At 48.2% G+C, this 26,354-nt stretch overlaps 16 non-coding genes and 1 pseudogene across 16 annotated transcripts; all 17 read right to left on the bottom strand.

Moving 5' to 3' along the window:
* Positions 1 to 849: 849 nt before the first annotated feature.
* On the bottom strand, positions 850 to 1,040 carry LOC142277958 (U2 spliceosomal RNA). The gene has a single exon (XR_012741041.1). It is a non-coding gene; the product is annotated as a U2 spliceosomal RNA (small nuclear RNA).
* Positions 1,041 to 2,157: 1,117 nt separating this feature from the next.
* LOC142277957 (U2 spliceosomal RNA) lies at positions 2,158 to 2,348 on the bottom strand. The gene has a single exon (XR_012741040.1). It is a non-coding gene; the product is annotated as a U2 spliceosomal RNA (small nuclear RNA).
* A 1,118-nt stretch (positions 2,349 to 3,466) lies between these two features.
* Positions 3,467 to 3,657, bottom strand: LOC142277955 (U2 spliceosomal RNA). The gene has a single exon (XR_012741038.1). It is a non-coding gene; the product is annotated as a U2 spliceosomal RNA (small nuclear RNA).
* A 1,117-nt stretch (positions 3,658 to 4,774) lies between these two features.
* On the bottom strand, positions 4,775 to 4,965 carry LOC142277954 (U2 spliceosomal RNA). Its single transcript, XR_012741037.1, has one exon. It is a non-coding gene; the product is annotated as a U2 spliceosomal RNA (small nuclear RNA).
* Positions 4,966 to 6,082: 1,117 nt separating this feature from the next.
* Positions 6,083 to 6,273, bottom strand: LOC142277931 (U2 spliceosomal RNA). Its single transcript, XR_012741017.1, has one exon. It is a non-coding gene; the product is annotated as a U2 spliceosomal RNA (small nuclear RNA).
* Positions 6,274 to 7,391: 1,118 nt separating this feature from the next.
* On the bottom strand, positions 7,392 to 7,582 carry LOC142277953 (U2 spliceosomal RNA). The gene has a single exon (XR_012741036.1). It is a non-coding gene; the product is annotated as a U2 spliceosomal RNA (small nuclear RNA).
* Positions 7,583 to 8,699: 1,117 nt separating this feature from the next.
* Positions 8,700 to 8,890, bottom strand: LOC142277952 (U2 spliceosomal RNA). The gene has a single exon (XR_012741035.1). It is a non-coding gene; the product is annotated as a U2 spliceosomal RNA (small nuclear RNA).
* A 1,117-nt stretch (positions 8,891 to 10,007) lies between these two features.
* Positions 10,008 to 10,198, bottom strand: LOC142277950 (U2 spliceosomal RNA). The gene has a single exon (XR_012741034.1). It is a non-coding gene; the product is annotated as a U2 spliceosomal RNA (small nuclear RNA).
* Positions 10,199 to 11,315: 1,117 nt separating this feature from the next.
* Positions 11,316 to 11,506, bottom strand: LOC142277949 (U2 spliceosomal RNA). Its single transcript, XR_012741033.1, has one exon. It is a non-coding gene; the product is annotated as a U2 spliceosomal RNA (small nuclear RNA).
* A 1,117-nt stretch (positions 11,507 to 12,623) lies between these two features.
* Positions 12,624 to 12,814, bottom strand: LOC142277948 (U2 spliceosomal RNA). The gene has a single exon (XR_012741032.1). It is a non-coding gene; the product is annotated as a U2 spliceosomal RNA (small nuclear RNA).
* Positions 12,815 to 13,931: 1,117 nt separating this feature from the next.
* On the bottom strand, positions 13,932 to 14,122 carry LOC142277947 (U2 spliceosomal RNA). The gene has a single exon (XR_012741031.1). It is a non-coding gene; the product is annotated as a U2 spliceosomal RNA (small nuclear RNA).
* Positions 14,123 to 15,239: 1,117 nt separating this feature from the next.
* On the bottom strand, positions 15,240 to 15,430 carry LOC142277946 (U2 spliceosomal RNA). Its single transcript, XR_012741030.1, has one exon. It is a non-coding gene; the product is annotated as a U2 spliceosomal RNA (small nuclear RNA).
* Positions 15,431 to 16,547: 1,117 nt separating this feature from the next.
* On the bottom strand, positions 16,548 to 16,738 carry LOC142277944 (U2 spliceosomal RNA). Its single transcript, XR_012741029.1, has one exon. It is a non-coding gene; the product is annotated as a U2 spliceosomal RNA (small nuclear RNA).
* Positions 16,739 to 17,855: 1,117 nt separating this feature from the next.
* On the bottom strand, positions 17,856 to 18,046 carry LOC142277942 (U2 spliceosomal RNA). The gene has a single exon (XR_012741027.1). It is a non-coding gene; the product is annotated as a U2 spliceosomal RNA (small nuclear RNA).
* Positions 18,047 to 19,163: 1,117 nt separating this feature from the next.
* Positions 19,164 to 19,354, bottom strand: LOC142277941 (U2 spliceosomal RNA). Its single transcript, XR_012741026.1, has one exon. It is a non-coding gene; the product is annotated as a U2 spliceosomal RNA (small nuclear RNA).
* Positions 19,355 to 20,471: 1,117 nt separating this feature from the next.
* Positions 20,472 to 20,662, bottom strand: LOC142277940 (U2 spliceosomal RNA). The gene has a single exon (XR_012741025.1). It is a non-coding gene; the product is annotated as a U2 spliceosomal RNA (small nuclear RNA).
* Positions 20,663 to 21,779: 1,117 nt separating this feature from the next.
* LOC142277959 (U2 spliceosomal RNA) lies at positions 21,780 to 21,981 on the bottom strand (annotated as a pseudogene).
* Between the last annotated feature and the right edge of the window lie 4,373 nt (positions 21,982 to 26,354).

The raw sequence follows: 26,354 nt of genomic DNA, 5'->3' as shown, positions 1-26,354 counted from the left end.
GACGGACAGGACAGGTTGCCTGACTTTCCGTCACTGCCACCCTTTGCCATCCTTACCCGTAGAAAGCCCTTTCATCATCCCCAAACCCTAATCTTTTCCCTTTCCTTCCCAGCCCCCAAACCCTGCCCTCTGTACCTTTCTCACCACCCGCTTCCCTTCTCCTGTCATCCCCCTACCACCCGGGAAAAAAAGAGATTGCCCCCTCCTTCCACTAGCCCACCCTCCCACCCAAAGAACAACTTCTTCTGCGCAGCTTGTTTTCTAGGCAGCAGCGCTATTGTGATGTCATCGGGGGGCATTGTGACAAGCCGCCAGTGTTCCGTCTCTTCATGTTGTGCACTGTTCAAACCGAAAATACATCAACAGGCAGGCTACAGAAAAGCTTACTAACAAAGGTTAGAGAGGGGCTTTCTCAGAGGGCTTTTTACAGTTTGTCTATTCCCAATTAGCCGGTTTAGTATACTTAATGAAAGTACTAATTCTTTCATAGGCCGCCCATTCTTAGTATTTGACGTTCAGGTAACAACAGGTAACTTTATTTGGAGTGGAAGCAGAGAGATAACACCAGATGCCAATTGTAGATCCTCTCACACCTGTGGTCACTGCAGCATCTGACTCCACTTTGTCCAAAAGGGATCTATTCCATTCAATTACACATGATCTAGATTAGACTGACAACAAGATACTGCACGGGACATAGCAGAGTTGGTGAAGTTGAGTGGTGATGAGTTTGCTATTTGGATGAATAAAGCAAGTAAAAAGTGTGTTAGATAAAAATTCATTTCAATTCGCTAATCGGGCTAATATGAATCAGGTGAATCGAGTTCTGCTTTTGGAAACTGGGTTAAGAAGGGGTGCACCGTTCCTGGAGGTACTGCAATACCAGGTCAATGCGTGGAGTGGACAGAGCAAGCTCTTTTTCCATCTCCCTGTTCTAAAAATCCATTTAATATATGGTCCCCAGATAGGGGACGTATCAGATATTAAACTGATAAGAACAGATACTACACTTGATCTTAGCCAAAAGGCCGAGAAGCGATAACCAGAATTGGTTTGGGCCTCGAGTGGCACCCTGGCCTATGCCGGACACATCTTAGGGAGAGAGAGCGAGAGGGAGACAAACCCACGCCTACACAAGACATTTTGTCACCCAAGCCAACCCTTGAAAAGGCTGCTTTGCAGAGCAAAAACAAGAAGAATGGTGCGTTTTGCAGCCGCCGCCCACTGCAATGAATCTGAATAACTCCTCCTTTAGGGCGCAAGCAACTCCCCTCCCCCTTGCAGTCTTTCCAATTCACGATACAAAAAGACGGACAGGACAGGTTGCCTGACTTTCCGTCACTGCCACCCTTTGCCATCCTTACCCGTAGAAAGCCCTTTCATCATCCCCAAACCCTAATCTTTTCCCTTTCCTTCCCAGCCCCCAAACCCTGCCCTCTGTACCTTTCTCACCACCCGCTTCCCTTCTCCTGTCATCCCCCTACCACCCGGGAAAAAAAGAGATTGCCCCCTCCTTCCACTAGCCCACCCTCCCACCCAAAGAACAACTTCTTCTGCGCAGCTTGTTTTCTAGGCAGCAGCGCTATTGTGATGTCATCGGGGGGCATTGTGACAAGCCGCCAGTGTTCCGTCTCTTCATGTTGTGCACTGTTCAAACCGAAAATACATCAACAGGCAGGCTACAGAAAAGCTTACTAACAAAGGTTAGAGAGGGGCTTTCTCAGAGGGCTTTTTACAGTTTGTCTATTCCCAATTAGCCGGTTTAGTATACTTAATGAAAGTACTAATTCTTTCATAGGCCGCCCATTCTTAGTATTTGACGTTCAGGTAACAACAGGTAACTTTATTTGGAGTGGAAGCAGAGAGATAACACCAGATGCCAATTGTAGATCCTCTCACACCTGTGGTCACTGCAGCATCTGACTCCACTTTGTCCAAAAGGGATCTATTCCATTCAATTACACATGATCTAGATTAGACTGACAACAAGATACTGCACGGGACATAGCAGAGTTGGTGAAGTTGAGTGGTGATGAGTTTGCTATTTGGATGAATAAAGCAAGTAAAAAGTGTGTTAGATAAAAATTCATTTCAATTCGCTAATCGGGCTAATATGAATCAGGTGAATCGAGTTCTGCTTTTGGAAACTGGGTTAAGAAGGGGTGCACCGTTCCTGGAGGTACTGCAATACCAGGTCAATGCGTGGAGTGGACAGAGCAAGCTCTTTTTCCATCTCCCTGTTCTAAAAATCCATTTAATATATGGTCCCCAGATAGGGGACGTATCAGATATTAAACTGATAAGAACAGATACTACACTTGATCTTAGCCAAAAGGCCGAGAAGCGATAACCAGAATTGGTTTGGGCCTCGAGTGGCACCCTGGCCTATGCCGGACACATCTTAGGGAGAGAGAGCGAGAGGGAGACAAACCCACGCCTACACAAGACATTTTGTCACCCAAGCCAACCCTTGAAAAGGCTGCTTTGCAGAGCAAAAACAAGAAGAATGGTGCGTTTTGCAGCCGCCGCCACACTGCAATGAATCTGAATAACTCCTCCTTTAGGGCGCAAGCAACTCCCCTCCCCCTTGCAGTCTTTCCAATTCACGATACAAAAAGACGGACAGGACAGGTTGCCTGACTTTCCGTCACTGCCACCCTTTGCCATCCTTACCCGTAGAAAGCCCTTTCATCATCCCCAAACCCTAATCTTTTCCCTTTCCTTCCCAGCCCCCAAACCCTGCCCTCTGTACCTTTCTCACCACCCGCTTCCCTTCTCCTGTCATCCCCCTACCACCCGGGAAAAAAAGAGATTGCCCCCTCCTTCCACTAGCCCACCCTCCCACCCAAAGAACAACTTCTTCTGCGCAGCTTGTTTTCTAGGCAGCAGCGCTATTGTGATGTCATCGGGGGGCATTGTGACAAGCCGCCAGTGTTCCGTCTCTTCATGTTGTGCACTGTTCAAACCGAAAATACATCAACAGGCAGGCTACAGAAAAGCTTACTAACAAAGGTTAGAGAGGGGCTTTCTCAGAGGGCTTTTTACAGTTTGTCTATTCCCAATTAGCCGGTTTAGTATACTTAATGAAAGTACTAATTCTTTCATAGGCCGCCCATTCTTAGTATTTGACGTTCAGGTAACAACAGGTAACTTTATTTGGAGTGGAAGCAGAGAGATAACACCAGATGCCAATTGTAGATCCTCTCACACCTGTGGTCACTGCAGCATCTGACTCCACTTTGTCCAAAAGGGATCTATTCCATTCAATTACACATGATCTAGATTAGACTGACAACAAGATACTGCACGGGACATAGCAGAGTTGGTGAAGTTGAGTGGTGATGAGTTTGCTATTTGGATGAATAAAGCAAGTAAAAAGTGTGTTAGATAAAAATTCATTTCAATTCGCTAATCGGGCTAATATGAATCAGGTGAATCGAGTTCTGCTTTTGGAAACTGGGTTAAGAAGGGGTGCACCGTTCCTGGAGGTACTGCAATACCAGGTCAATGCGTGGAGTGGACAGAGCAAGCTCTTTTTCCATCTCCCTGTTCTAAAAATCCATTTAATATATGGTCCCCAGATAGGGGACGTATCAGATATTAAACTGATAAGAACAGATACTACACTTGATCTTAGCCAAAAGGCCGAGAAGCGATAACCAGAATTGGTTTGGGCCTCGAGTGGCACCCTGGCCTATGCCGGACACATCTTAGGGAGAGAGAGCGAGAGGGAGACAAACCCACGCCTACACAAGACATTTTGTCACCCAAGCCAACCCTTGAAAAGGCTGCTTTGCAGAGCAAAAACAAGAAGAATGGTGCGTTTTGCAGCCGCCGCCCACTGCAATGAATCTGAATAACTCCTCCTTTAGGGCGCAAGCAACTCCCCTCCCCCTTGCAGTCTTTCCAATTCACGATACAAAAAGACGGACAGGACAGGTTGCCTGACTTTCCGTCACTGCCACCCTTTGCCATCCTTACCCGTAGAAAGCCCTTTCATCATCCCCAAACCCTAATCTTTTCCCTTTCCTTCCCAGCCCCCAAACCCTGCCCTCTGTACCTTTCTCACCACCCGCTTCCCTTCTCCTGTCATCCCCCTACCACCCGGGAAAAAAAGAGATTGCCCCCTCCTTCCACTAGCCCACCCTCCCACCCAAAGAACAACTTCTTCTGCGCAGCTTGTTTTCTAGGCAGCAGCGCTATTGTGATGTCATCGGGGGGCATTGTGACAAGCCGCCAGTGTTCCGTCTCTTCATGTTGTGCACTGTTCAAACCGAAAATACATCAACAGGCAGGCTACAGAAAAGCTTACTAACAAAGGTTAGAGAGGGGCTTTCTCAGAGGGCTTTTTACAGTTTGTCTATTCCCAATTAGCCGGTTTAGTATACTTAATGAAAGTACTAATTCTTTCATAGGCCGCCCATTCTTAGTATTTGACGTTCAGGTAACAACAGGTAACTTTATTTGGAGTGGAAGCAGAGAGATAACACCAGATGCCAATTGTAGATCCTCTCACACCTGTGGTCACTGCAGCATCTGACTCCACTTTGTCCAAAAGGGATCTATTCCATTCAATTACACATGATCTAGATTAGACTGACAACAAGATACTGCACGGGACATAGCAGAGTTGGTGAAGTTGAGTGGTGATGAGTTTGCTATTTGGATGAATAAAGCAAGTAAAAAGTGTGTTAGATAAAAATTCATTTCAATTCGCTAATCGGGCTAATATGAATCAGGTGAATCGAGTTCTGCTTTTGGAAACTGGGTTAAGAAGGGGTGCACCGTTCCTGGAGGTACTGCAATACCAGGTCAATGCGTGGAGTGGACAGAGCAAGCTCTTTTTCCATCTCCCTGTTCTAAAAATCCATTTAATATATGGTCCCCAGATAGGGGACGTATCAGATATTAAACTGATAAGAACAGATACTACACTTGATCTTAGCCAAAAGGCCGAGAAGCGATAACCAGAATTGGTTTGGGCCTCGAGTGGCACCCTGGCCTATGCCGGACACATCTTAGGGAGAGAGAGCGAGAGGGAGACAAACCCACGCCTACACAAGACATTTTGTCACCCAAGCCAACCCTTGAAAAGGCTGCTTTGCAGAGCAAAAACAAGAAGAATGGTGCGTTTTGCAGCCGCCGCCCACTGCAATGAATCTGAATAACTCCTCCTTTAGGGCGCAAGCAACTCCCCTCCCCCTTGCAGTCTTTCCAATTCACGATACAAAAAGACGGACAGGACAGGTTGCCTGACTTTCCGTCACTGCCACCCTTTGCCATCCTTACCCGTAGAAAGCCCTTTCATCATCCCCAAACCCTAATCTTTTCCCTTTCCTTCCCAGCCCCCAAACCCTGCCCTCTGTACCTTTCTCACCACCCGCTTCCCTTCTCCTGTCATCCCCCTACCACCCGGGAAAAAAAGAGATTGCCCCCTCCTTCCACTAGCCCACCCTCCCACCCAAAGAACAACTTCTTCTGCGCAGCTTGTTTTCTAGGCAGCAGCGCTATTGTGATGTCATCGGGGGGCATTGTGACAAGCCGCCAGTGTTCCGTCTCTTCATGTTGTGCACTGTTCAAACCGAAAATACATCAACAGGCAGGCTACAGAAAAGCTTACTAACAAAGGTTAGAGAGGGGCTTTCTCAGAGGGCTTTTTACAGTTTGTCTATTCCCAATTAGCCGGTTTAGTATACTTAATGAAAGTACTAATTCTTTCATAGGCCGCCCATTCTTAGTATTTGACGTTCAGGTAACAACAGGTAACTTTATTTGGAGTGGAAGCAGAGAGATAACACCAGATGCCAATTGTAGATCCTCTCACACCTGTGGTCACTGCAGCATCTGACTCCACTTTGTCCAAAAGGGATCTATTCCATTCAATTACACATGATCTAGATTAGACTGACAACAAGATACTGCACGGGACATAGCAGAGTTGGTGAAGTTGAGTGGTGATGAGTTTGCTATTTGGATGAATAAAGCAAGTAAAAAGTGTGTTAGATAAAAATTCATTTCAATTCTCTAATCGGGCTAATATGAATCAGGTGAATCGAGTTCTGCTTTTGGAAACTGGGTTAAGAAGGGGTGCACCGTTCCTGGAGGTACTGCAATACCAGGTCAATGCGTGGAGTGGACAGAGCAAGCTCTTTTTCCATCTCCCTGTTCTAAAAATTCATTTAATATATGGTCCCCAGATAGGGGACGTATCAGATATTAAACTGATAAGAACAGATACTACACTTGATCTTAGCCAAAAGGCCGAGAAGCGATAACCAGAATTGGTTTGGGCCTCGAGTGGCACCCTGGCCTATGCCGGACACATCTTAGGGAGAGAGAGCGAGAGGGAGACAAACCCACGCCTACACAAGACATTTTGTCACCCAAGCCAACCCTTGAAAAGGCTGCTTTGCAGAGCAAAAACAAGAAGAATGGTGCGTTTTGCAGCCGCCGCCCACTGCAATGAATCTGAATAACTCCTCCTTTAGGGCGCAAGCAACTCCCCTCCCCCTTGCAGTCTTTCCAATTCACGATACAAAAAGACGGACAGGACAGGTTGCCTGACTTTCCGTCACTGCCACCCTTTGCCATCCTTACCCCGTAGAAAGCCCTTTCATCATCCCCAAACCTAATCTTTTCCCTTTCCTTCCCAGCCCCCAAACCCTGCCCTCTGTACCTTTCTCACCACCCGCTTCCCTTCTCCTGTCATCCCCCTACCACCCCGGGAAAAAAAGAGATTGCCCCCTCCTTCCACTAGCCCACCCTCCCACCCAAAGAACAACTTCTTCTGCGCAGCTTGTTTTCTAGGCAGCAGCGCTATTGTGATGTCATCGGGGGCATTGTGACAAGCCGCCAGTGTTCCGTCTCTTCATGTTGTGCACTGTTCAAACCGAAAATACATCAACAGGCAGGCTACAGAAAAGCTTACTAACAAAGGTTAGAGAGGGGCTTTCTCAGAGGGCTTTTTACAGTTTGTCTATTCCCAATTAGCCGGTTTAGTATACTTAATGAAAGTACTAATTCTTTCATAGGCCGCCCATTCTTAGTATTTGACGTTCAGGTAACAACAGGTAACTTTATTTGGAGTGGAAGCAGAGAGATAACACCAGATGCCAATTGTAGATCCTCTCACACCTGTGGTCACTGCAGCATCTGACTCCACTTTGTCCAAAAGGGATCTATTCCATTCAATTACACATGATCTAGATTAGACTGACAACAAGATACTGCCACGGGACATAGCAGAGTTGGTGAAGTTGAGTGGTGATGAGTTTGCTATTTGGATGAATAAAGCAAGTAAAAAGTGTGTTAGATAAAAATTCATTTCAATTCGCTAATCGGGCTAATATGAATCAGGTGAATCGAGTTCTGCTTTTGGAAACTGGGTTAAGAAGGGGTGCACCGTTCCTGGAGGTACTGCAATACCAGGTCAATGCGTGGAGTGGACAGAGCAAGCTCTTTTTCCATCTCCCTGTTCTAAAAATCCATTTAATATATGGTCCCCAGATAGGGGACGTATCAGATATTAAACTGATAAGAACAGATACTACACTTGATCTTAGCCAAAAGGCCGAGAAGCGATAACCAGAATTGGTTTGGGCCTCGAGTGGCACCCTGGCCTATGCCGGACACATCTTAGGGAGAGAGAGCGAGAGGGAGACAAACCCACGCCTACACAAGACATTTTGTCACCCAAGCCAACCCTTGAAAAGGCTGCTTTGCAGAGCAAAAACAAGAAGAATGGTGCGTTTTGCAGCCGCCGCCCACTGCAATGAATCTGAATAACTCCTCCTTTAGGGCGCAAGCAACTCCCCTCCCCCTTGCAGTCTTTCCAATTCACGATACAAAAAGACGGACAGGACAGGTTGCCTGACTTTCCGTCACTGCCACCCTTTGCCATCCTTACCCGTAGAAAGCCCTTTCATCATCCCCAAACCCTAATCTTTTCCCTTTCCTTCCCAGCCCCCAAACCCTGCCCTCTGTACCTTTCTCACCACCCGCTTCCCTTCTCCTGTCATCCCCCTACCACCCGGGAAAAAAAGAGATTGCCCCCTCCTTCCACTAGCCCACCCTCCCACCCAAAGAACAACTTCTTCTGCGCAGCTTGTTTTCTAGGCAGCAGCGCTATTGTGATGTCATCGGGGGGCATTGTGACAAGCCGCCAGTGTTCCGTCTCTTCATGTTGTGCACTGTTCAAACCGAAAATACATCAACAGGCAGGCTACAGAAAAGCTTACTAACAAAGGTTAGAGAGGGGCTTTCTCAGAGGGCTTTTTACAGTTTGTCTATTCCCAATTAGCCGGTTTAGTATACTTAATGAAAGTACTAATTCTTTCATAGGCCGCCCATTCTTAGTATTTGACGTTCAGGTAACAACAGGTAACTTTATTTGGAGTGGAAGCAGAGAGATAACACCAGATGCCAATTGTAGATCCTCTCACACCTGTGGTCACTGCAGCATCTGACTCCACTTTGTCCAAAAGGGATCTATTCCATTCAATTACACATGATCTAGATTAGACTGACAACAAGATACTGCACGGGACATAGCAGAGTTGGTGAAGTTGAGTGGTGATGAGTTTGCTATTTGGATGAATAAAGCAAGTAAAAAGTGTGTTAGATAAAAATTCATTTCAATTCGCTAATCGGGCTAATATGAATCAGGTGAATCGAGTTCTGCTTTTGGAAACTGGGTTAAGAAGGGGTGCACCGTTCCTGGAGGTACTGCAATACCAGGTCAATGCGTGGAGTGGACAGAGCAAGCTCTTTTTCCATCTCCCTGTTCTAAAAATCCATTTAATATATGGTCCCCAGATAGGGGACGTATCAGATATTAAACTGATAAGAACAGATACTACACTTGATCTTAGCCAAAAGGCCGAGAAGCGATAACCAGAATTGGTTTGGGCCTCGAGTGGCACCCTGGCCTATGCCGGACACATCTTAGGGAGAGAGAGCGAGAGGGAGACAAACCCACGCCTACACAAGACATTTTGTCACCCAAGCCAACCCTTGAAAAGGCTGCTTTGCAGAGCAAAAACAAGAAGAATGGTGCGTTTTGCAGCCGCCGCCCACTGCAATGAATCTGAATAACTCCTCCTTTAGGGCGCAAGCAACTCCCCTCCCCCTTGCAGTCTTTCCAATTCACGATACAAAAAGACGGACAGGACAGGTTGCCTGACTTTCCGTCACTGCCACCCTTTGCCATCCTTACCCGTAGAAAGCCCTTTCATCATCCCCAAACCCTAATCTTTTCCCTTTCCTTCCCAGCCCCCAAACCCTGCCCTCTGTACCTTTCTCACCACCCGCTTCCCTTCTCCTGTCATCCCCCTACCACCCGGGAAAAAAAGAGATTGCCCCCTCCTTCCACTAGCCCACCCTCCCACCCAAAGAACAACTTCTTCTGCGCAGCTTGTTTTCTAGGCAGCAGCGCTATTGTGATGTCATCGGGGGGCATTGTGACAAGCCGCCAGTGTTCCGTCTCTTCATGTTGTGCACTGTTCAAACCGAAAATACATCAACAGGCAGGCTACAGAAAAGCTTACTAACAAAGGTTAGAGAGGGGCTTTCTCAGAGGGCTTTTTACAGTTTGTCTATTCCCAATTAGCCGGTTTAGTATACTTAATGAAAGTACTAATTCTTTCATAGGCCGCCCATTCTTAGTATTTGACGTTCAGGTAACAACAGGTAACTTTATTTGGAGTGGAAGCAGAGAGATAACACCAGATGCCAATTGTAGATCCTCTCACACCTGTGGTCACTGCAGCATCTGACTCCACTTTGTCCAAAAGGGATCTATTCCATTCAATTACACATGATCTAGATTAGACTGACAACAAGATACTGCACGGGACATAGCAGAGTTGGTGAAGTTGAGTGGTGATGAGTTTGCTATTTGGATGAATAAAGCAAGTAAAAAGTGTGTTAGATAAAAATTCATTTCAATTCGCTAATCGGGCTAATATGAATCAGGTGAATCGAGTTCTGCTTTTGGAAACTGGGTTAAGAAGGGGTGCACCGTTCCTGGAGGTACTGCAATACCAGGTCAATGCGTGGAGTGGACAGAGCAAGCTCTTTTTCCATCTCCCTGTTCTAAAAATCCATTTAATATATGGTCCCCAGATAGGGGACGTATCAGATATTAAACTGATAAGAACAGATACTACACTTGATCTTAGCCAAAAGGCCGAGAAGCGATAACCAGAATTGGTTTGGGCCTCGAGTGGCACCCTGGCCTATGCCGGACACATCTTAGGGAGAGAGAGCGAGAGGGAGACAAACCCACGCCTACACAAGACATTTTGTCACCCAAGCCAACCCTTGAAAAGGCTGCTTTGCAGAGCAAAAACAAGAAGAATGGTGCGTTTTGCAGCCGCCGCCCACTGCAATGAATCTGAATAACTCCTCCTTTAGGGCGCAAGCAACTCCCCTCCCCCTTGCAGTCTTTCCAATTCACGATACAAAAAGACGGACAGGACAGGTTGCCTGACTTTCCGTCACTGCCACCCTTTGCCATCCTTACCCGTAGAAAGCCCTTTCATCATCCCCAAACCCTAATCTTTTCCCTTTCCTTCCCAGCCCCCAAACCCTGCCCTCTGTACCTTTCTCACCACCCGCTTCCCTTCTCCTGTCATCCCCCTACCACCCGGGAAAAAAAGAGATTGCCCCCTCCTTCCACTAGCCCACCCTCCCACCCAAAGAACAACTTCTTCTGCGCAGCTTGTTTTCTAGGCAGCAGCGCTATTGTGATGTCATCGGGGGGCATTGTGACAAGCCGCCAGTGTTCCGTCTCTTCATGTTGTGCACTGTTCAAACCGAAAATACATCAACAGGCAGGCTACAGAAAAGCTTACTAACAAAGGTTAGAGAGGGGCTTTCTCAGAGGGCTTTTTACAGTTTGTCTATTCCCAATTAGCCGGTTTAGTATACTTAATGAAAGTACTAATTCTTTCATAGGCCGCCCATTCTTAGTATTTGACGTTCAGGTAACAACAGGTAACTTTATTTGGAGTGGAAGCAGAGAGATAACACCAGATGCCAATTGTAGATCCTCTCACACCTGTGGTCACTGCAGCATCTGACTCCACTTTGTCCAAAAGGGATCTATTCCATTCAATTACACATGATCTAGATTAGACTGACAACAAGATACTGCACGGGACATAGCAGAGTTGGTGAAGTTGAGTGGTGATGAGTTTGCTATTTGGATGAATAAAGCAAGTAAAAAGTGTGTTAGATAAAAATTCATTTCAATTCGCTAATCGGGCTAATATGAATCAGGTGAATCGAGTTCTGCTTTTGGAAACTGGGTTAAGAAGGGGTGCACCGTTCCTGGAGGTACTGCAATACCAGGTCAATGCGTGGAGTGGACAGAGCAAGCTCTTTTTCCATCTCCCTGTTCTAAAAATCCATTTAATATATGGTCCCCAGATAGGGGACGTATCAGATATTAAACTGATAAGAACAGATACTACACTTGATCTTAGCCAAAAGGCCGAGAAGCGATAACCAGAATTGGTTTGGGCCTCGAGTGGCACCCTGGCCTATGCCGGACACATCTTAGGGAGAGAGAGCGAGAGGGAGACAAACCCACGCCTACACAAGACATTTTGTCACCCAAGCCAACCCTTGAAAAGGCTGCTTTGCAGAGCAAAAACAAGAAGAATGGTGCGTTTTGCAGCCGCCGCCCACTGCAATGAATCTGAATAACTCCTCCTTTAGGGCGCAAGCAACTCCCCTCCCCCTTGCAGTCTTTCCAATTCACGATACAAAAAGACGGACAGGACAGGTTGCCTGACTTTCCGTCACTGCCACCCTTTGCCATCCTTACCCGTAGAAAGCCCTTTCATCATCCCCAAACCCTAATCTTTTCCCTTTCCTTCCCAGCCCCCAAACCCTGCCCTCTGTACCTTTCTCACCACCCGCTTCCCTTCTCCTGTCATCCCCCTACCACCCGGGAAAAAAAGAGATTGCCCCCTCCTTCCACTAGCCCACCCTCCCACCCAAAGAACAACTTCTTCTGCGCAGCTTGTTTTCTAGGCAGCAGCGCTATTGTGATGTCATCGGGGGGCATTGTGACAAGCCGCCAGTGTTCCGTCTCTTCATGTTGTGCACTGTTCAAACCGAAAATACATCAACAGGCAGGCTACAGAAAAGCTTACTAACAAAGGTTAGAGAGGGGCTTTCTCAGAGGGCTTTTTACAGTTTGTCTATTCCCAATTAGCCGGTTTAGTATACTTAATGAAAGTACTAATTCTTTCATAGGCCGCCCATTCTTAGTATTTGACGTTCAGGTAACAACAGGTAACTTTATTTGGAGTGGAAGCAGAGAGATAACACCAGATGCCAATTGTAGATCCTCTCACACCTGTGGTCACTGCAGCATCTGACTCCACTTTGTCCAAAAGGGATCTATTCCATTCAATTACACATGATCTAGATTAGACTGACAACAAGATACTGCACGGGACATAGCAGAGTTGGTGAAGTTGAGTGGTGATGAGTTTGCTATTTGGATGAATAAAGCAAGTAAAAAGTGTGTTAGATAAAAATTCATTTCAATTCGCTAATCGGGCTAATATGAATCAGGTGAATCGAGTTCTGCTTTTGGAAACTGGGTTAAGAAGGGGTGCACCGTTCCTGGAGGTACTGCAATACCAGGTCAATGCGTGGAGTGGACAGAGCAAGCTCTTTTTCCATCTCCCTGTTCTAAAAATCCATTTAATATATGGTCCCCAGATAGGGGACGTATCAGATATTAAACTGATAAGAACAGATACTACACTTGATCTTAGCCAAAAGGCCGAGAAGCGATAACCAGAATTGGTTTGGGCCTCGAGTGGCACCCTGGCCTATGCCGGACACATCTTAGGGAGAGAGAGCGAGAGGGAGACAAACCCACGCCTACACAAGACATTTTGTCACCCAAGCCAACCCTTGAAAAGGCTGCTTTGCAGAGCAAAAACAAGAAGAATGGTGCGTTTTGCAGCCGCCGCCCACTGCAATGAATCTGAATAACTCCTCCTTTAGGGCGCAAGCAACTCCCCTCCCCCTTGCAGTCTTTCCAATTCACGATACAAAAAGACGGACAGGACAGGTTGCCTGACTTTCCGTCACTGCCACCCTTTGCCATCCTTACCCGTAGAAAGCCCTTTCATCATCCCCAAACCCTAATCTTTTCCCTTTCCTTCCCAGCCCCCAAACCCTGCCCTCTGTACCTTTCTCACCACCCGCTTCCCTTCTCCTGTCATCCCCCTACCACCCGGGAAAAAAAGAGATTGCCCCCTCCTTCCACTAGCCCACCCTCCCACCCAAAGAACAACTTCTTCTGCGCAGCTTGTTTTCTAGGCAGCAGCGCTATTGTGATGTCATCGGGGGGCATTGTGACAAGCCGCCAGTGTTCCGTCTCTTCATGTTGTGCACTGTTCAAACCGAAAATACATCAACAGGCAGGCTACAGAAAAGCTTACTAACAAAGGTTAGAGAGGGGCTTTCTCAGAGGGCTTTTTACAGTTTGTCTATTCCCAATTAGCCGGTTTAGTATACTTAATGAAAGTACTAATTCTTTCATAGGCCGCCCATTCTTAGTATTTGACGTTCAGGTAACAACAGGTAACTTTATTTGGAGTGGAAGCAGAGAGATAACACCAGATGCCAATTGTAGATCCTCTCACACCTGTGGTCACTGCAGCATCTGACTCCACTTTGTCCAAAAGGGATCTATTCCATTCAATTACACATGATCTAGATTAGACTGACAACAAGATACTGCACGGGACATAGCAGAGTTGGTGAAGTTGAGTGGTGATGAGTTTGCTATTTGGATGAATAAAGCAAGTAAAAAGTGTGTTAGATAAAAATTCATTTCAATTCGCTAATCGGGCTAATATGAATCAGGTGAATCGAGTTCTGCTTTTGGAAACTGGGTTAAGAAGGGGTGCACCGTTCCTGGAGGTACTGCAATACCAGGTCAATGCGTGGAGTGGACAGAGCAAGCTCTTTTTCCATCTCCCTGTTCTAAAAATCCATTTAATATATGGTCCCCAGATAGGGGACGTATCAGATATTAAACTGATAAGAACAGATACTACACTTGATCTTAGCCAAAAGGCCGAGAAGCGATAACCAGAATTGGTTTGGGCCTCGAGTGGCACCCTGGCCTATGCCGGACACATCTTAGGGAGAGAGAGCGAGAGGGAGACAAACCCACGCCTACACAAGACATTTTGTCACCCAAGCCAACCCTTGAAAAGGCTGCTTTGCAGAGCAAAAACAAGAAGAATGGTGCGTTTTGCAGCCGCCGCCCACTGCAATGAATCTGAATAACTCCTCCTTTAGGGCGCAAGCAACTCCCCTCCCCCTTGCAGTCTTTCCAATTCACGATACAAAAAGACGGACAGGACAGGTTGCCTGACTTTCCGTCACTGCCACCCTTTGCCATCCTTACCCGTAGAAAGCCCTTTCATCATCCCCAAACCCTAATCTTTTCCCTTTCCTTCCCAGCCCCCAAACCCTGCCCTCTGTACCTTTCTCACCACCCGCTTCCCTTCTCCTGTCATCCCCCTACCACCCGGGAAAAAAAGAGATTGCCCCCTCCTTCCACTAGCCCACCCTCCCACCCAAAGAACAACTTCTTCTGCGCAGCTTGTTTTCTAGGCAGCAGCGCTATTGTGATGTCATCGGGGGGCATTGTGACAAGCCGCCAGTGTTCCGTCTCTTCATGTTGTGCACTGTTCAAACCGAAAATACATCAACAGGCAGGCTACAGAAAAGCTTACTAACAAAGGTTAGAGAGGGGCTTTCTCAGAGGGCTTTTTACAGTTTGTCTATTCCCAATTAGCCGGTTTAGTATACTTAATGAAAGTACTAATTCTTTCATAGGCCGCCCATTCTTAGTATTTGACGTTCAGGTAACAACAGGTAACTTTATTTGGAGTGGAAGCAGAGAGATAACACCAGATGCCAATTGTAGATCCTCTCACACCTGTGGTCACTGCAGCATCTGACTCCACTTTGTCCAAAAGGGATCTATTCCATTCAATTACACATGATCTAGATTAGACTGACAACAAGATACTGCACGGGACATAGCAGAGTTGGTGAAGTTGAGTGGTGATGAGTTTGCTATTTGGATGAATAAAGCAAGTAAAAAGTGTGTTAGATAAAAATTCATTTCAATTCGCTAATCGGGCTAATATGAATCAGGTGAATCGAGTTCTGCTTTTGGAAACTGGGTTAAGAAGGGGTGCACCGTTCCTGGAGGTACTGCAATACCAGGTCAATGCGTGGAGTGGACAGAGCAAGCTCTTTTTCCATCTCCCTGTTCTAAAAATCCATTTAATATATGGTCCCCAGATAGGGGACGTATCAGATATTAAACTGATAAGAACAGATACTACACTTGATCTTAGCCAAAAGGCCGAGAAGCGATAACCAGAATTGGTTTGGGCCTCGAGTGGCACCCTGGCCTATGCCGGACACATCTTAGGGAGAGAGAGCGAGAGGGAGACAAACCCACGCCTACACAAGACATTTTGTCACCCAAGCCAACCCTTGAAAAGGCTGCTTTGCAGAGCAAAAACAAGAAGAATGGTGCGTTTTGCAGCCGCCGCCCACTGCAATGAATCTGAATAACTCCTCCTTTAGGGCGCAAGCAACTCCCCTCCCCCTTGCAGTCTTTCCAATTCACGATACAAAAAGACGGACAGGACAGGTTGCCTGACTTTCCGTCACTGCCACCCTTTGCCATCCTTACCCGTAGAAAGCCCTTTCATCATCCCCAAACCCTAATCTTTTCCCTTTCCTTCCCAGCCCCCAAACCCTGCCCTCTGTACCTTTCTCACCACCCGCTTCCCTTCTCCTGTCATCCCCCTACCACCCGGGAAAAAAAGAGATTGCCCCCTCCTTCCACTAGCCCACCCTCCCACCCAAAGAACAACTTCTTCTGCGCAGCTTGTTTTCTAGGCAGCAGCGCTATTGTGATGTCATCGGGGGGCATTGTGACAAGCCGCCAGTGTTCCGTCTCTTCATGTTGTGCACTGTTCAAACCGAAAATACATCAACAGGCAGGCTACAGAAAAGCTTACTAACAAAGGTTAGAGAGGGGCTTTCTCAGAGGGCTTTTTACAGTTTGTCTATTCCCAATTAGCCGGTTTAGTATACTTAATGAAAGTACTAATTCTTTCATAGGCCGCCCATTCTTAGTATTTGACGTTCAGGTAACAACAGGTAACTTTATTTGGAGTGGAAGCAGAGAGATAACACCAGATGCCAATTGTAGATCCTCTCACACCTGTGGTCACTGCAGCATCTGACTCCACTTTGTCCAAAAGGGATCTATTCCATTCAATTACACATGATCTAGATTAGACTGACAACAAGATACTGCACGGGACATAGCAGAGTTGGTGAAGTTGAGTGGTGATGAGTTTGCTATTTGGATGAATAAAGCAAGTAAAAAGTGTGTTAGATAAAAATTCATTTCAATTCGCTAATCGGGCTAATATGAATCAGGTGAATCGAGTTCTGCTTTTGGAAACTGGGTTAAGAAGGGGTGCACCGTTCCTGGAGGTACTGCAATACCAGGTCAATGCGTGGAGTGGACAGAGCAAGCTCTTTTTCCATCTCCCTGTTCTAAAAATCCATTTAATATATGGTCCCCAGATAGGGGACGTATCAGATATTAAACTGATAAGAACAGATACTACACTTGATCTTAGCCAAAAGGCCGAGAAGCGATAACCAGAATTGGTTTGGGCCTCGAGTGGCACCCTGGCCTATGCCGGACACATCTTAGGGAGAGAGAGCGAGAGGGAGACAAACCCACGCCTACACAAGACATTTTGTCACCCAAGCCAACCCTTGAAAAGGCTGCTTTGCAGAGCAAAAACAAGAAGAATGGTGCGTTTTGCAGCCGCCGCCCACTGCAATGAATCTGAATAACTCCTCCTTTAGGGCGCAAGCAACTCCCCTCCCCCTTGCAGTCTTTCCAATTCACGATACAAAAAGACGGACAGGACAGGTTGCCTGACTTTCCGTCACTGCCACCCTTTGCCATCCTTACCCGTAGAAAGCCCTTTCATCATCCCCAAACCCTAATCTTTTCCCTTTCCTTCCCAGCCCCCAAACCCTGCCCTCTGTACCTTTCTCACCACCCGCTTCCCTTCTCCTGTCATCCCCCTACCACCCGGGAAAAAAAGAGATTGCCCCCTCCTTCCACTAGCCCACCCTCCCACCCAAAGAACAACTTCTTCTGCGCAGCTTGTTTTCTAGGCAGCAGCGCTATTGTGATGTCATCGGGGGGCATTGTGACAAGCCGCCAGTGTTCCGTCTCTTCATGTTGTGCACTGTTCAAACCGAAAATACATCAACAGGCAGGCTACAGAAAAGCTTACTAACAAAGGTTAGAGAGGGGCTTTCTCAGAGGGCTTTTTACAGTTTGTCTATTCCCAATTAGCCGGTTTAGTATACTTAATGAAAGTACTAATTCTTTCATAGGCCGCCCATTCTTAGTATTTGACGTTCAGGTAACAACAGGTAACTTTATTTGGAGTGGAAGCAGAGAGATAACACCAGATGCCAATTGTAGATCCTCTCACACCTGTGGTCACTGCAGCATCTGACTCCACTTTGTCCAAAAGGGATCTATTCCATTCAATTACACATGATCTAGATTAGACTGACAACAAGATACTGCACGGGACATAGCAGAGTTGGTGAAGTTGAGTGGTGATGAGTTTGCTATTTGGATGAATAAAGCAAGTAAAAAGTGTGTTAGATAAAAATTCATTTCAATTCGCTAATCGGGCTAATATGAATCAGGTGAATCGAGTTCTGCTTTTGGAAACTGGGTTAAGAAGGGGTGCACCGTTCCTGGAGGTACTGCAATACCAGGTCAATGCGTGGAGTGGACAGAGCAAGCTCTTTTTCCATCTCCCTGTTCTAAAAATCCATTTAATATATGGTCCCCAGATAGGGGACGTATCAGATATTAAACTGATAAGAACAGATACTACACTTGATCTTAGCCAAAAGGCCGAGAAGCGATAACCAGAATTGGTTTGGGCCTCGAGTGGCACCCTGGCCTATGCCGGACACATCTTAGGGAGAGAGAGCGAGAGGGAGACAAACCCACGCCTACACAAGACATTTTGTCACCCAAGCCAACCCTTGAAAAGGCTGCTTTGCAGAGCAAAAACAAGAAGAATGGTGCGTTTTGCAGCCGCCGCCCACTGCAATGAATCTGAATAACTCCTCCTTTAGGGCGCAAGCAACTCCCCTCCCCCTTGCAGTCTTTCCAATTCACGATACAAAAAGACGGACAGGACAGGTTGCCTGACTTTCCGTCACTGCCACCCTTTGCCATCCTTACCCGTAGAAAGCCCTTTCATCATCCCCAAACCCTAATCTTTTCCCTTTCCTTCCCAGCCCCCAAACCCTGCCCTCTGTACCTTTCTCACCACCCGCTTCCCTTCTCCTGTCATCCCCCTACCACCCGGGAAAAAAAGAGATTGCCCCCTCCTTCCACTAGCCCACCCTCCCACCCAAAGAACAACTTCTTCTGCGCAGCTTGTTTTCTAGGCAGCAGCGCTATTGTGATGTCATCGGGGGGCATTGTGACAAGCCGCCAGTGTTCCGTCTCTTCATGTTGTGCACTGTTCAAACCGAAAATACATCAACAGGCAGGCTACAGAAAAGCTTACTAACAAAGGTTAGAGAGGGGCTTTCTCAGAGGGCTTTTTACAGTTTGTCTATTCCCAATTAGCCGGTTTAGTATACTTAATGAAAGTACTAATTCTTTCATAGGCCGCCCATTCTTAGTATTTGACGTTCAGGTAACAACAGGTAACTTTATTTGGAGTGGAAGCAGAGAGATAACACCAGATGCCAATTGTAGATCCTCTCACACCTGTGGTCACTGCAGCATCTGACTCCACTTTGTCCAAAAGGGATCTATTCCATTCAATTACACATGATCTAGATTAGACTGACAACAAGATACTGCACGGGACATAGCAGAGTTGGTGAAGTTGAGTGGTGATGAGTTTGCTATTTGGATGAATAAAGCAAGTAAAAAGTGTGTTAGATAAAAATTCATTTCAATTCGCTAATCGGGCTAATATGAATCAGGTGAATCGAGTTCTGCTTTTGGAAACTGGGTTAAGAAGGGGTGCACCGTTCCTGGAGGTACTGCAATACCAGGTCAATGCGTGGAGTGGACAGAGCAAGCTCTTTTTCCATCTCCCTGTTCTAAAAATCCATTTAATATATGGTCCCCAGATAGGGGACGTATCAGATATTAAACTGATAAGAACAGATACTACACTTGATCTTAGCCAAAAGGCCGAGAAGCGATAACCAGAATTGGTTTGGGCCTCGAGTGGCACCCTGGCCTATGCCGGACACATCTTAGGGAGAGAGAGCGAGAGGGAGACAAACCCACGCCTACACAAGACATTTTGTCACCCAAGCCAACCCTTGAAAAGGCTGCTTTGCAGAGCAAAAACAAGAAGAATGGTGCGTTTTGCAGCCGCCGCCCACTGCAATGAATCTGAATAACTCCTCCTTTAGGGCGCAAGCAACTCCCCTCCCCCTTGCAGTCTTTCCAATTCACGATACAAAAAGACGGACAGGACAGGTTGCCTGACTTTCCGTCACTGCCACCCTTTGCCATCCTTACCCGTAGAAAGCCCTTTCATCATCCCCAAACCCTAATCTTTTCCCTTTCCTTCCCAGCCCCCAAACCCTGCCCTCTGTACCTTTCTCACCACCCGCTTCCCTTCTCCTGTCATCCCCCTACCACCCGGGAAAAAAAGAGATTGCCCCCTCCTTCCACTAGCCCACCCTCCCACCCAAAGAACAACTTCTTCTGCGCAGCTTGTTTTCTAGGCAGCAGCGCTATTGTGATGTCATCGGGGGGCATTGTGACAAGCCGCCAGTGTTCCGTCTCTTCATGTTGTGCACTGTTCAAACCGAAAATACATCAACAGGCAGGCTACAGAAAAGCTTACTAACAAAGGTTAGAGAGGGGCTTTCTCAGAGGGCTTTTTACAGTTTGTCTATTCCCAATTAGCCGGTTTAGTATACTTAATGAAAGTACTAATTCTTTCATAGGCCGCCCATTCTTAGTATTTGACGTTCAGGTAACAACAGGTAACTTTATTTGGAGTGGAAGCAGAGAGATAACACCAGATGCCAATTGTAGATCCTCTCACACCTGTGGTCACTGCAGCATCTGACTCCACTTTGTCCAAAAGGGATCTATTCCATTCAATTACACATGATCTAGATTAGACTGACAACAAGATACTGCACGGGACATAGCAGAGTTGGTGAAGTTGAGTGGTGATGAGTTTGCTATTTGGATGAATAAAGCAAGTAAAAAGTGTGTTAGATAAAAATTCATTTCAATTCGCTAATCGGGCTAATATGAATCAGGTGAATCGAGTTCTGCTTTTGGAAACTGGGTTAAGAAGGGGTGCACCGTTCCTGGAGGTACTGCAATACCAGGTCAATGCGTGGAGTGGACAGAGCAAGCTCTTTTTCCATCTCCCTGTTCTAAAAATCCATTTAATATATGGTCCCCAGATAGGGGACGTATCAGATATTAAACTGATAAGAACAGATACTACACTTGATCTTAGCCAAAAGGCCGAGAAGCGATAACCAGAATTGGTTTGGGCCTCGAGTGGCACCCTGGCCTATGCCGGACACATCTTAGGGAGAGAGAGCGAGAGGGAGACAAACCCACGCCTACACAAGACATTTTGTCACCCAAGCCAACCCTTGAAAAGGCTGCTTTGCAGAGCAAAAACAAGAAGAATGGTGCGTTTTGCAGCCGCCGCCCACTGCAATGAATCTGAATAACTCCTCCTTTAGGGCGCAAGCAACTCCCCTCCCCCTTGCAGTCTTTCCAATTCACGATACAAAAAGACGGACAGGACAGGTTGCCTGACTTTCCGTCACTGCCACCCTTTGCCATCCTTACCCGTAGAAAGCCCTTTCATCATCCCCAAACCCTAATCTTTTCCCTTTCCTTCCCAGCCCCCAAACCCTGCCCTCTGTACCTTTCTCACCACCCGCTTCCCTTCTCCTGTCATCCCCCTACCACCCGGGAAAAAAAGAGATTGCCCCCTCCTTCCACTAGCCCACCCTCCCACCCAAAGAACAACTTCTTCTGCGCAGCTTGTTTTCTAGGCAGCAGCGCTATTGTGATGTCATCGGGGGGCATTGTGACAAGCCGCCAGTGTTCCGTCTCTTCATGTTGTGCACTGTTCAAACCGAAAATACATCAACAGGCAGGCTACAGAAAAGCTTACTAACAAAGGTTAGAGAGGGGCTTTCTCAGAGGGCTTTTTACAGTTTGTCTATTCCCAATTAGCCGGTTTAGTATACTTAATGAAAGTACTAATTCTTTCATAGGCCGCCCATTCTTAGTATTTGACGTTCAGGTAACAACAGGTAACTTTATTTGGAGTGGAAGCAGAGAGATAACACCAGATGCCAATTGTAGATCCTCTCACACCTGTGGTCACTGCAGCATCTGACTCCACTTTGTCCAAAAGGGATCTATTCCATTCAATTACACATGATCTAGATTAGACTGACAACAAGATACTGCACGGGACATAGCAGAGTTGGTGAAGTTGAGTGGTGATGAGTTTGCTATTTGGATGAATAAAGCAAGTAAAAAGTGTGTTAGATAAAAATTCATTTCAATTCGCTAATCGGGCTAATATGAATCAGGTGAATCGAGTTCTGCTTTTGGAAACTGGGTTAAGAAGGGGTGCACCGTTCCTGGAGGTACTGCAATACCAGGTCAATGCGTGGAGTGGACAGAGCAAGCTCTTTTTCCATCTCCCTGTTCTAAAAATCCATTTAATATATGGTCCCCAGATAGGGGACGTATCAGATATTAAACTGATAAGAACAGATTTGATTTAACAGCATCTTTATTATCATGCACTACTCACAAAAAGGTAACAAACCGTGTACAGTGCCGCAGCCCCGTACACACAGAAATATACAATCCTTCTTACATAGCCATAGAGTACGACGCACTAAACTATACATAACGCTCCTATGCTTATCCATAACACTCAAGCTGAAAGAAAAAGTTAGACAATAAATAACGACGAACCGGCGATTGGGGGATGGGGGTAGGGGAAAAGGGGGATAGGGTGGGGAAGTCACAGGCCCGAAGCTTTATTGAAAGACGCACATAACGGGAAAAGGAGGGAGGGGGCATGGAAGAGGTCTAAACCTCCTCCTCGGCGCTGTCGTCCGGACTGTCCATGATGGAATAGTCTCTGAGCAGGCTGTGGATCAGCCTGCGGCAATCCTGGATAGACATCCTCTCCCTCTTCAAGATGAGCCGGTTCCTGGCGACCCAAATAGCGTCCTTAAAGCAGTTCATAAGGCGCCAAGCCTCCTGGATGGCTCCAACGGTGTGAGTCCCAGGGAAGAGTCCATAAAGTACGGAATGGTACGATAGGCTCCCTCTGGGGACGGAGTTCCTCAGGTCATCCTCCAGGGCAACCAACAGGCGCTGTGCGAAACGGCAGTCCCAAAAGGCGTGCAGTGATGTTTCCTCCACGAAGGGGCACCTTGGGCAGTACCGGGTTTTGCACAGGTTCCGGGCGTGCATGAATGACCGGACGGGCAGTCCGCCCTGTATCGCCATCCATGACAAGTCCTTGTGCCCGTTGGTCAATCCAGCCGATGACACGTTTGTCCAAACAGTCTCCAGTGTGTCGTGATGAAGTCCTGGAATGTTCTCCATTTCGTCCTTGGCTCTGATGAGTTTGTGGATAGTCTTTGGCTTCCACAAATCAGGCTTGAGTCCCTCCAGTTGGTGTTCCCTCACAAACCGAACCACGTCTCCGTAGAACCATGGCGCCGTCCAGTTGTAGGGGAAGGAGCTGTCCCACTTGTCCCAGCCTAACCGTCTCCAAAGGGGGAGCAGGAAGAAGCGAGACATGGACCCACCCGCGGAACCTCTCTTGACTCGCAGAGTTCGGCGAACGCAGTCACATACGAAGGAGGATCGCAGGAGGGTGGGGATATCGGGTACGCCCTTCCCACCCTTGCGAGGATCCTTGTACATGATGCTCCGCTTTACTCTGTCCATCTTGGATCCCCAGACAAAACGAAACACCGTCCTGGTAATGGCCCTGCACACGGTGGCAAGGGGGGGCCAGGCCTGGGCCGTGTACTGCAGCACGGGCAGTACCTCGTTACGCAGGACCAGTGCTTTGCCCTCACAGGTGAGGCGTCTGAGGCTCCACAGACCGATCCGTTGGGTGATCTTGGTCAAGCGTTCCTCCCAGGACTTGAGGGCTGCTCCTTCCTTCCCGAACCAGACTCCAAGAACCTTGATAAAATCCGGCTGGATGCTGAAAGGGAAGGGGGCGGAAGAGGCCGGCTGCCAGTCCCCGAAGAGCATGGCTTCCGACTTCCCGCAGTTGACTTTGGCTCCCGAAGCCCGTCCGAAGGTCTCACAGGTCTGGACGAGGGTGTCGACTGAGCGCCGGTCCGCGCAGAAGACGGTCACGTCGTCCATGTAGAGCGAGCACTTGACCTCGAAGCGTTCTGGTCCTGGTGCGGTGATCCCTCTGATCTCTCCATTCCGCCGGATAGCCTCTGCAAAGAGTTCTATAACACAAACAAAAAGAAGAGGTGACAGAGGACAGCCTTGTCTGACCCCTGAGAGGACCGGGAAGGGGTCAGTCTTCCAGCCGTTTACCAACACCGAGCTGTGAATATCAAAATACATTAGTTGGACATACAAACAAAACATGTTACCCAAACCTAACCTGTGCAGAGCTTTGCCCAGGAACTCATGGGAAACACGGTCGAAGGCCTTTTCCTGATCCAACGAGATCAGGGCTGCGTGCACCCGGCGGGCTTTGATGTACTCGACCGTGTCCCGCATGAGAGCCAGGCTGTCTGCGATGCGACGTCCGGGGATGCCGCAGGTCTGATCCGGGTGGATGATCCGTCCGATAACCGTCTTCAGTCTCGTTGCCATTGTCTTGGCCAGGATCTTGTAGTCGACATTCAGAAGGGTGATGGGACGCCAATTCTTCAGGTCGCACCTCTCTCCTTTACGCTTGTACAGGATCGTGACCATTCCTTCCCTCAGAGATGGAGGCATTCTGCCCTCCACCACCATCTCCTCATACAGCCCTAACAGGTCCGGACAGATTAGGTCTCCCAGCGCTACATAGAGCTCTGCTGGGAGGCCGTCACTGCCCGGTGTCCTGCCAGAACTAAAGGATTTGGCGGCCGAGAGCAGCTCGTCCACCGTCAGAGGAACGTCCATGGCCGCCGCGTCTGCAGGGTCAAGATGGTTAGTGATACCTGACAGGAACTTATCGGCGGCCTCGGGGTCAGTAGTCTTGCGGGCGTAGAGTTCGCTGTAGAAGTCGCTGACGACCTTCATCACATTCTCTTTCCCGCGTCGTATGCTTCCACTCTCGTCTCGTAGTTCATTCATGGGCGTGTGACCGGCGTGGAGTTTCCTGAAAAAGAACGAGTTACATTTCTCACCCTTCTCCAGGTTCTCCACTTTGGAACGGAAGACAATTCGCTCGGACTCCTCCTCGAAGTGCCTTTTCAGGCTCCTCTTAGTCTCCTCCAGCTCCTCTCTCACGTCCCAGCCGCATCGAAGAAGGTCCTGCAGTGAACGCAGCTCACGCTGGAGTCTCCTGAAGTCCCTCCTCTTCAGACACGCCTGTTGTTGACTCTTTGCCTGAAAGAAGAAACGGAACTCGAGTTTAACGTATTCCCACCAGTCAGAAACAGACTGGAAGCCCGCCTTGTAGGCCCGCCACGTGGAGTAGGCAGCTCTAAGCTCCTCCAGAATCTCACCCTTTTCCAGCAGAGAGCAGTTCAGCTTCCAGGAGCCCGGGCCAATGGGGAAGCCATGGCCCAGCACACCTTGAAAGTGAATGGCTCTGTGGTCAGAGAAGAAGCAGGGGACCATCGAGTGCCCACTCCGCCCAACCGCCCGAGAGGTAAACACAAAGTCAATCCTGGAACGCAGCGAGCCATCGGATCGGCACCATGAATAGTTCACGGATCCGTGTCCGATGGAGCCAACAACGTCCACAAGAGAGGCTTCGGTCACCATCTCAATGAGCAGTTTGGATGTGACGTCCAACTTGGCAGCCGTTCCAGAACTGCGTCCATCCTCCTCAATCGGGCAGTTGAAATCCCCGGCCATCACTACCGTCCTGGCGGTAGCGAGCTGAGGGCGCAGGGCTTGGAGGAGCTCCAGTCGATCGCTCTTCACAGGAGAAGCATACACATTGATGAACCTGACAGGTTCTCCCGCCCAGGTGCCATCCACGAGCAGTAACCTGCCGCAGACGATTTCCTGAACAGAGTCCAATGTGAAGGCGCTTCCCCTGATCAGCACGGCGACCCCCGCGGACCTACAGTCGCCCCCGCCAGACCAGTAGGATGGGCCATGGGTCCACTCCCTGGCCAGATGGTTGAAGGACCTAGAGGAGGGAAGGGAGCATTCCTGCAGGAAAAATACATCACTAGACTGAGTGTTAAGGAACGCAAAAATTGTCTGACGTCGGAACTTGTCTCTGATGCTCCTAACATTAATGGAAAAGATGTTAATGTTAGCAGTCATTGGAGGAAAGAGAAAGTTAGAGCAGGCGGTGTGCCTTAGTTACCACTCCGGTCGGGCGGTTCTTCCTCTTTGGCACCTGCTGGTAAGGGTATCTCCAGCAGACCCTCTTCTTCTAGCTGATCGAGCAGGGATGGTGCCTCAGTGGCTTCCGACTCCTCCATTTCTTCTTCGGCCACAAGGGACTCCACCATCTGCTCCAACACGTCCGGTTCTGGGAGGAGGCCATCCTCCTCTTCCTGGGGTGGATTGGGGTCCACAATGAACAGCTTGGAAGGTTCTGCGACAGGACTATCTTCCACCTTCCTTTTCCTTTGGCCTGTACCTGAGGAGACAAGAGCTGGAAAATCCTCCTCGGTGAAAAGTGCAAGAGTGCTGAGGCCCTCTGCTCTCATGGTCTGGGGAGGGAGAGTGGGCTTTGGGGGGGGGGTGAGGAGACCAACTGAGGAGTAGGGAAATGAGGTGGAGGTAGTGGAACCCTCAGTAGGGTTGGCCGGGGGGGGAGGGGTTTGGACAGGGGTGACAGGGGGGGGGGCCAGGGAGGGGGCAACAGTTTTCTTACCCTTCTTTTCCCTGGACTCCGTGGCTGCTGGGGCATCGGCTGGAGCCACGGTCGCTGGGTTCTTGGCCGCCTTGTCCTTGGCCTCTGTGGCCTTGGTCGTAGCTGCCTTGGTCGACGAAGCTGTGACTACCCGATACTGGGTCGCCGCGG

The sequence above is a fragment of the Anomaloglossus baeobatrachus genome, unplaced genomic scaffold (assembly GCF_048569485.1).
Source record: "Anomaloglossus baeobatrachus isolate aAnoBae1 unplaced genomic scaffold, aAnoBae1.hap1 Scaffold_4142, whole genome shotgun sequence".
NCBI lineage: Eukaryota > Metazoa > Chordata > Amphibia > Anura > Aromobatidae > Anomaloglossus > Anomaloglossus baeobatrachus.
The sequence above is the reverse complement of the archived record's forward strand: the minus strand, read 5'-3'. Positions and strand labels throughout refer to the sequence as shown.